The sequence below is a fragment of the Lycorma delicatula genome, chromosome 1, assembly GCF_047948215.1.
Source record: "Lycorma delicatula isolate Av1 chromosome 1, ASM4794821v1, whole genome shotgun sequence".
Lineage (NCBI taxonomy): Eukaryota > Metazoa > Arthropoda > Insecta > Hemiptera > Fulgoridae > Lycorma > Lycorma delicatula.
The window spans coordinates 28470390-28479963 of NC_134455.1; the positions used below are offsets into that span (position 1 = coordinate 28470390).

The 9574-nt window shown below is 30.2% G+C and overlaps 1 non-coding gene across 1 annotated transcript; it reads right to left on the reverse strand.

Moving 5' to 3' along the window:
• Positions 1 to 435: 435 nt before the first annotated feature.
• Positions 436 to 517, reverse strand: TRNAS-AGA (transfer RNA serine (anticodon AGA)). Its single transcript has one exon. It is a non-coding gene; the product is annotated as a tRNA-Ser (tRNA).
• Positions 518 to 9574: the final 9057 nt, after the last annotated feature.

A 9574-nucleotide genomic window follows, 5' to 3' on the forward strand; every position in this document is an offset into this window, starting at 1 on the left:
CAAAATTGGTTAATATGCATTTATTGAGTGTGTAAATTAGATGGGGAACATTTTAATTCAAGGAGATAAGCTTCACTGCTAATGAAATGAAGTATGTTGAAACATACTTCAGTTATTAATCTCAGAAAAAGTTTAGTAAATCTAATTAATATAAATATTAACCTAACCTACAGCATTTTTCTGGTTAGAAAATTTTTAAAAACTTACCCGTATTAAGATTCTACGGGATCTTGCATCGGAGATGAATATATCTTGTAGAAGATACGTGTTTGCACACACCAACTCACGAAGTAATAGATCACTGAACTTAATTTGATAACCGGTAGGTTTAATAAAAAATATCTTGTATAGAAATATCAAACACTAAAGGTACTTCTTTTATAAAAGCGATAAAAGTTGTAAAATGGTTTTATCAAATAAATAAAAAAAATTATCCGCAGTCGGTAGGACTCGAACCTACGCTCCCAGAGGGAATCTGATTTCTAGTCAGACGCCTTAACCACTCGGCCACGACTGCCACGTGCTGCAACGGGGAGATAATAACCTATAATATGTTTATGTACTTTGTAAATTTAAAGAAGTTTTGATAGAAAGAAAAATTAGTTTAAGGGGGCTATAAAACCTTATGCATATGTCTATATCAAACCGTAAATAGATATTTTTTTAAATATCTATTTACACTTGGAAAAGGAATGAAATTTTTCACGTTCATTTTATTGATATCACTTCATGTAAGAAAAAGGTTTATTACAAAATAAAAGTATAATTAGTTTTTAAACACATATATCGTCAAATTTTCATTTTCTATTGAGTTATTTATCGCTCTCATGATTAATTTTTTTTTTGTTACCATTAATATGAAACTGATTACTTTTTTTGGTAACGGAAACGACTCAATTAAAGTACAGTTTTCAGGTCTTTAAATATTTAACCGTTTTAAACTTCTACAATTAATGATCTCTTTGAATTTATATTTTATACATTAATTTCTTACTATCTCTAAGATACTAACAGATTTGAATGAAATTCCTGTATGTTATGTAATTTTCTGACACAAATTGTTATTTAAACATTATTTTAAATACACAGTGCTACTGAACAATGATAATTTTTTTTTTTTTTGTTTCTCAGTTAAATAAAAACGTAAGGAAACCTGCAATAGTACTTACTCAACTTTACACAGATTTGAATAATAGATCGTGGATACCGGTGTTCTTTGGCGGTTAGGTTTCAATTAAACACCCATCTCAAGAATACTCGACCTGAGACTGTACAAGACAACACTTCATTTACATTCATACATATTATCCTCATTCATCCTCTGAAGTAATATCTTACGGTGGTTCAGAAGGCTAAACAGACAAAAAGAGAGTACTTACTCAACTTGAAAAGATGAGTATAATGGGCTTCTGTAGCGTAATAGATTATGCCATGAAATAAAGAAATAAGATATGTTACACTTACATGAGCACAATAGCTTATTCAGTTGAAATCAATTTACTAAGAAATAATAATGATTATATCGAGTAAAGAGAGTTTACGTAAACAAACGGGTAGTTTATTGACAGAGCATTACACTTACTTTTTTAATGTACCATTTCAAATTGTCATCAATTAGTTAAACTATAGTTCACCTAAAAAAAACAAAAATTCTATAAAATTATTAAAATTAAATTGAAATTACACTACAAAAGCATCAAATGCTTTAACAAACAAAATAGATTTTAAGATTGTTGTTATTTACAAATTAAGATTGTAACTTTGAAAGGTTTTACACAAATCCTAGTAAAAGCTTTCTACCACAAAGTTTTGTAAAATTATCTCCTCGAGTTTAACCTGAACACTTTCAGTTCGCGAATGGAATTGTTTTTTTTTTCATAATAAAAACAGTTAGCCAAATGGATCACACGTTCCTCCGGACAATATATTATAATATATAGTGCACATTGAACATTGATATGTTCTAAATATATATAGTGAACATTGATATGCTCTGGGATCTGCAGATCCCAGAGCTGTTTTTCTCAAGGCCAAATTTAAATATTTCCAGGATTTTTTAAGACACTTTAATGAATATTAAGTGAGTTACATTTTTTTTGTTTATTATATCCATCATCATTATACATATATATATATATCCAGTTTGTAAAGATAGAATAAAACAAATGAAATTCAGTATTTTTACACTGAATTAAAAAAGGTGTATAAAAATTCTTTTGTATAATTTTTATTCTACAAAATAATGTCATAGAATAACTAATATTTAACAGCGCTAGCTACGAATGCTCCACTTTAAAGATTGCTTAATAAAACCACCAGAAAAATAGATTCTACTTCAGCTCCATTTTGTTGAATTTCAATCTTATTGTACTGCATTTAGACGAAATCACTATTCAGTAAAATTAAGTCTGGTTAGTGCATCGTTTCTCATTAAATTAGTTTTTCCTCTAAAGTAAGCTGTCAATTTTTTTTTTTTTTTTTACTGTGGTGATACAGCTTTGGAACCCAATCTATAGATATTTTTTTATTTTTTACATCACACTACCAACTTTACCCTTCAACTATGTCACAAGAAATTCAGAAAGGTTTCTTTTTACAATTGGAGCAGAAATTGGACATATTTTCAGTGAAAAGGATTAGCCTTAACTAAAAAATAATTCGTTCTCGGATCTTTACATTATTTTAACCAAGATGAATTTACTGGTAAAGTCCAGCAGGAATCTGAACCTCCGGGAACCTCTTCTTTTCTTTCTTTTTCCTGTTTAGCTTCCGGTAACTACCGTTTAGATAATTCTTGGATGAATGAGGATGATATGTATGAGTGTAAATGAAGTGTAGTCTTGTACTCTCGACTTCCAAATCAGCTGATTTGGGAAGACGCGTTAACCACTAGTCCAACCCGGTGGGTTTCCGGGAACTTCTATAAATAGGAAACAAAACAGTACGATTTATTTTAAGAGAAAAACTTTTTATCATTATAAATACTCATTATTAGTAATTATTTTAAATGATTAATTAAAATAATTAATCAATATAATATACTTAAAAAAACGGCGTGTTAAATTCACTCTTTTAGCTTCTTAACATTCCATTACTTTACAAAATGATTTATTAAGAAAGGTGTTTCTTTAACTTCTCATTATTCTGAGATTCTAAACAGACAAAACGGAAGGGTTTATTCAGTAGCAAGTGTAGGAAACGTATGCATTATATTGCTGGTATGTATTTTGTAAAATAAATAATGTATTATAATAAATGGGACGGAATGCACAGCAGGTAAGGTTAGGTTGTCGTTTGGGTGCGGTCCGCGTTGGAATGAGGAACGCGACGTGTGCACAACGTACTACCCAACATAACACAGAACACCTGCCTAGTTTTCCCACGCCCTGTACGCTAAGAGATGAGAGAGAGGAACAGATACAGTACGGTGGCTGTGATTTACTAGCCTTGCCGCGTACCGTACGTCACGTGGCCTTTGACTAAGCGCGCGTAGACCCGTCGTTCGTTTTCCCTCCGAAAACATCAGCTGCCGACCTCGTCGAATACATCTTATGATTACTCCCACGAAATTCCGTTACACAAACCATAAGCGATATACGGGCCATTTACATCGACCGACTACTTTAGTAGCCCTTATCGTAGTGTCAAAAAGACTTTTTTAACCGGTGTACTCTTCTTTTTGTAGACGTTGTCAGCAACTGTATTCAATTTTGACCTCGGTTCAGTCTATTTAAAAAATAAAGTAATTCTTGAAAAATGTTTAAATCTTTTATCGATCTGAAACAAAAATATACAGGTGCATATTACTCTTGGTACGGCAATAAATAAAATTTATTAATTTTTATGTTCTGTCATATTCTCATATTCTAATCATTATGACCGCGTAACCGTTTAGTGTTCACTTCCTAATATTTAATATAACTGAACCGGGTAACATAGAAAATAAACAAATATAAACTGCAATACCTAAAGAATAGTTTGTTGTAAATTTAATATCATTACTCTCAAAGAAAGCTACTCTGCCTTTAGCCATGGTTGTCTCAAACAGTTTAAAAACATAAATTTACTGAGGAAAATATTGTAAAGCAACAAATTAAGGTAACTATTTCTTCTGAAAACGTTATTGCATTATACACACTGTCTCTTTCAGCAATCATTAGAGCTCAATATTTCGAAAAATGCGAAACATAATTTAGGAAATGAAATATAATGCATAATGTTAGCTTATTTTTTACGTTGGTGTCAGAAGAAAAAATATCAATAAATAGTATTCTCCGATATCAAACAAATAATTATTCGAAGCTGTTAGCTAGTGCCGACGTAAGAAAATTTGTTAGTTTACCAATATATTTAACTCATTCTTTAGAGGAACAAAAAAACAATAGTTCACGTAGAGTATTCGATAAAACTTTTATTGTTAATTTTTTATCAAAAAATCAAAACTGTAACAAAAACAGCTTAACAGTAATTATTTCAATAGTAGTAGTAATACCGCTTCTACTGATAATTATTTGATTAATGTGCAACTATTTCAAGTATTTAATTATTTGCATTTCATTATTTCTTTATCTTACTTTTTAGTGAAAATTCCTTTTAGTAAACGTGTGAGAGAAGGTTAATACAAAGTTGTATTTCAGCAACAGTAGAAAGGAATTTTTCAGTAATATCACATTTATGCAAATGTTAATAAAATTTATACTTAAAGCCGTTGCTAGCTCACATATGATCCTATTTAATAACGAGAAAAATATTTTCTTTTTTTTTTTTTTGCTCAACAAAAAATCCTATAACCTGTAAATAACCTACTATTGTCATGGGTCCGTGTATAGTTTCCTTTGCGGCTAACATATACGTATACGTAAAACGTGTTTATTAATTACTTGTAAGTAAAGAGAAACATAATTTATATGGTAAGTTGTAATTATTTTTATTATTCTTTATTTTATTATTTCGTGAAGAATATCATCTTTTCGCACCTAGCCGATCGATATACTTAGATATCGCATTAATTCATGAAAAAAGTCACTTACGTTATTAATATCTGAAAAATATATTACATCATCAATCATTAATAAATTGAAAATAAATATGTTAGTAGCATTAAGATTATACATCAATACAAAGAAAACGTTATTACAAATGAAAAATGATAATGAATTGTTTATTTAAAACTAATTTAGTCTAAATGTCCAGTACTCTTTTTTAATCTTTACATGCATCTAGCAGTTAATGATGTTAAAGAACAATTTACATTCGGAGTAACAGTACAAGGTGAAAAGATAAAGATGCTACGATTTGCTGATGATAGTAATTCTAGCCGAGAGTAAAAAGGATTTAGATGAAACAATGAACGGCATAGATGAAGTCCTACGCAAGAACTATCGCATGAAAGTAAACAAGAACAAAACAAAAGTAATGAAATGTAGTAGAAATAACAAAGATGGACCACTGAATGTGAAAATAGGAGGAGAAATGATTATGGAGGTAGAAGAATTTTGTTATTTGGGAAGCAGAATTACTAAAGATGGACGAAGCAGGACCGATATAAAATCCCAAATAGCACTGAAAAACGAGCTTTCAGTCAGAAATATAATTTGTTTACATCAAAAATTAATTTAAACGTCAGGAAAAGATTTTTGAAAGTATATGTTTGGAGTGTCGCTTTATATGGAAGTGAAACTTGGACAATCTGAGTATCTGAGAAGAAAAGATTAGAAGCTTTTGAAATGCGGTGCTATAGGAGAATGTTAAAAATCAGATGGGTGGATAAAGTTACAATTGAAGAGGTATTGCAACAAATAGATGAAGAAAGAACCATTTGGAAAAATATAGTTAAAAGAAGAGACAGACTTATAGGCCACATACTAAGGCATCCTGGAATAGTCGCTTTAATATTGGAAGGACAGGTAGAAGGGAAAAATTGTGTAGGCAGGCCACGTTTGGAATATGTAAAACAAATTGTTAGGGATGTAGGATGTAGAGGGTATACTGAAATGAAACGACTAGCACTAGATAGGGAATCTTGGAGAGCTGCATCAAACTAGTCAAATGACTGAAAAAAAAAAAAAAAAAAAAAAAACGTCCAGCACTTAGAGTGGTATCCAGTATCCCGTTTCAGTGTTCTGACCGATTTTTTTAGAATAGACGGTAGAAAATTACTTAGATGCACCTCATACTGCAGATATAAAACTTTACTACCTTCGAATTATTATACTATAACAGTAATAAGAAAATTTTACTGTAATTATTGTACTAAGACAAAATTTCATGTAACCTATCAAAGGTCCCTTGTTTCTGCCTATGGCGATCGACTTATTATAATCTTAATGCCTCCCGGTGTACTGTTACTTGTCTTTCAACCAAAAAATATATATTTTGAAAGTTATAATGAAATACATTAATGTTATTTATGCCGATATGCAGAAATCTTTTAGACATTCAATTGTAATTTATGTTACAGAAAGCAAACGGGCTACAAGATAGACACTCTAATAACAGCTGCATTATAATAACGAATAAGTAAAACAATATTTTGCAATCCAGTTATCGCTATAAACATAATAAATATACTAAAAAAATAAAAGATACCCATTTACAGACCATTTTAGATTTTAGTAGGTGCATAAAATTGTTATTCAACATTTCTTAATTTTCGTTGGAGTAAAAATACTGGATTGTTATCTAAATTTTTGTTTTTTCATAATTTATTGAATCATGCAAGTTTGTCCATTCCAAAATTAAAATTCTTGGAAGTAAAAAGTGTAAATATATTAAAAAAAAATAATAAAATATGAGAAAATTAATTCAAATAAAGTGCAAAAAAAGAGAATTAAACCGTGTAGGGCTCTCATATAATATTTTATCTGTCAATTTATAAAACATTATGTGGTGTTAAAATTTACCTAGAAAAAGTTGATTCTCACAAATTTTGAAAAAAATAAAACATGTATCCAATGAAAAATAATATAAATCACGGTCTTCTTTTACATCGAAATTTTTCTATGAGATGGCGACGAATTAATAATATTTCATGGCGCAGTGTGTAATATTAGATATTGCTATATTAACAAGCATCTAAACTTAAAGTTCAGAATTAGAAGCAAGATGTGTAATACTTTAACAGGGTTTTTAAAGGGCCTGTTATTAAAAAAATAAAATAAATTTAACTTTTTATCATGAATTAACTCGGCTATTATCAAAAGTGAAAATGTATTATTTTAAGTCAAAGAATTTCAATTCAGTTTTTAAAAAATAAAAATTGGTTCTGTAATTCAAACTCTTAATCAAAGATCAACAAACTTACACTCACCAAAGATTTGTTGATCGCATCCGAAAAATACTTCATAGAATTTATATCCGGAATTTTGGGAGTTTAGTCTTTATCTAAATATTTATTTAATTTAGATGTTACATGATTTTTCTAATAAAAATACACGTACATAAGAATTGATGTTCAATAGATGGACAAATAGTACGTTACAATTTTCTAGTCATTAATGTTCACACCAATCACAATGATGATTGGTAGTCACCAGTCACTTTTTTCAACATTGTAAATTGCAACACCAACTTTGTACTAAGATATTAAGTACAGCCATTTTAAAATGTTTTCGCACTTTCCAAATTTTTTTTGTTGTCTTCAGTCATTTGACTGGTTTGATGCAGCTCTCCAAGATCCCCTATCTAGTGCTAGTCTTTTCATTTCGGTATACCCTTGCATTCCACATCCCGAACAACTTTTTACATATTCCAAGCGTCGCCTGCCTACACAATTTTTTCCTTCTACCTGGCCCTCTAACATTAAAGCGACTATTCCATGATGCCTTAATATGTGGCCTATAAGTCTGTCTCTTCTTTTAACTATATTTTCCCAAATGCTTCTTTCTTCATCTATTTGCTGCAATACCTCTTCATTTGTCACTTTATCCACCCATCTGATTTTTAACATTCTCCTATAGCACCACATTTCAAAAGCTTCTAATCTTTTCTTCTCAGATACTCCGATTGTCCAAGTTTCACTTCCATATAAAGCGACACTCCAAACATATACTTTCAAAAATCTTTTCCTGACATTTAAATTAATTTTTGATGTAAACAAATTATATTTCTGACTGAAATCTCGATTCGCCTGTGCTATTCACCATTTTATGTCACTCCTGCTTCGTCCATCTTAGTAATTCTACTTCCCAAATAACAAAATTCTTCTACCTCCATAATCTTTTCTCTTCCTATTTACACACCCGGTGGTCCATTTCCATTATTTCTAATACATTTCATTACTTTCGTTTTGTTCTTGTTTATTTTCATGCGGTAGTTCTTGCGTAGGACTTCATCCATGCCGTTCATTGTTTCTTCTAAATTCTTTTTATTCTCGGCTAGAATTACTATATCATCAGAAAATCGTAACATTTTTATGTTTTCACCTTGTACTGTTACTGCGGATATAATTTGTTCTTTAACACCATTAACTGCTAGTTCTATGTAAAGATTAAAATGTAACGAGGATAGGGAACATCTTTGTCGGACTCCCTTTCTTATTACGGCTTCTTTCTTATGTTCTTCAATTATTACTGTTGCTGTTTGGCTCCTGTAAATGTTAGCTATCGTTCTATCTCTGTATTAGAACCCTAATTTTTTTTTTAATTCTGAACATTTTATTCCATTCTACGTTATCGAAAGTCTTTTCTAGGTCAATAATGCCAAGTATGTTGGTTTGTTTTTCTTTAATCTTCCTTCTGCTATTAATCTGAGGCCTAAAATGGCTTCTAAATCTTTGCTTAAACATGATATAATCTATCTGATACCTTGCAGTATCGCCTGGCTTTTTCCATGTGTATATTCTTCTATTATGATTCTTAAACTGGGTGTTGGCAATTACTAAATTGTATTACTTTCCAAATAGAGATTTAATTTAAATCTAACTGCGATATTTATTCTGCTTGTCTTTTCGTCTTTTTCTGGCAAGCATACCTAAATATAATAAGTGTACTCACTAATTAGCTAACAAAACTCGTTTTCTTTCTTCAACCAACCATCAAAAACGGTTTATCCAAAACTAGCCACCGTATTCTGTTCGGTGAAGGGTGATTTATCTGCAGATCGAAATAATTGATCCCGATTCTCTTTATACTCCCTAATTCTCTTAGTACGACTCCCTTAATGTTCTTGGAGACATATTTCACAAAATATCCCATATTTAATTATGCCTAGTTTAATTATCTAATGATCTTCAATTTTTGTTTTTTTTATTACCACTACGGCAAATTAATAGTTTCTATTATTCGTAGAACATATGTGATTTTGTATAGGAGCCGGATTACAGACTCCTGAATTCGTTTTAGCCCTTAATATGTAATATGTTTTCCGTCCATAGCTGAGCAATAAATTGGTGGCTTGTCGAATAAAGCAGATGAAAAAAATTAAAGATTTTTTCTATATCGATTCATTAATATACAGTTAAAACTCTCAAAACGTAAAAAGTAAAAAAAAACCCACTTTCAGTAAAAATAGATTGAAGAAAATATCACGGTAGATACGATAACTTGAAGAAAAATTAGAGAAGAAATTTTTTTTA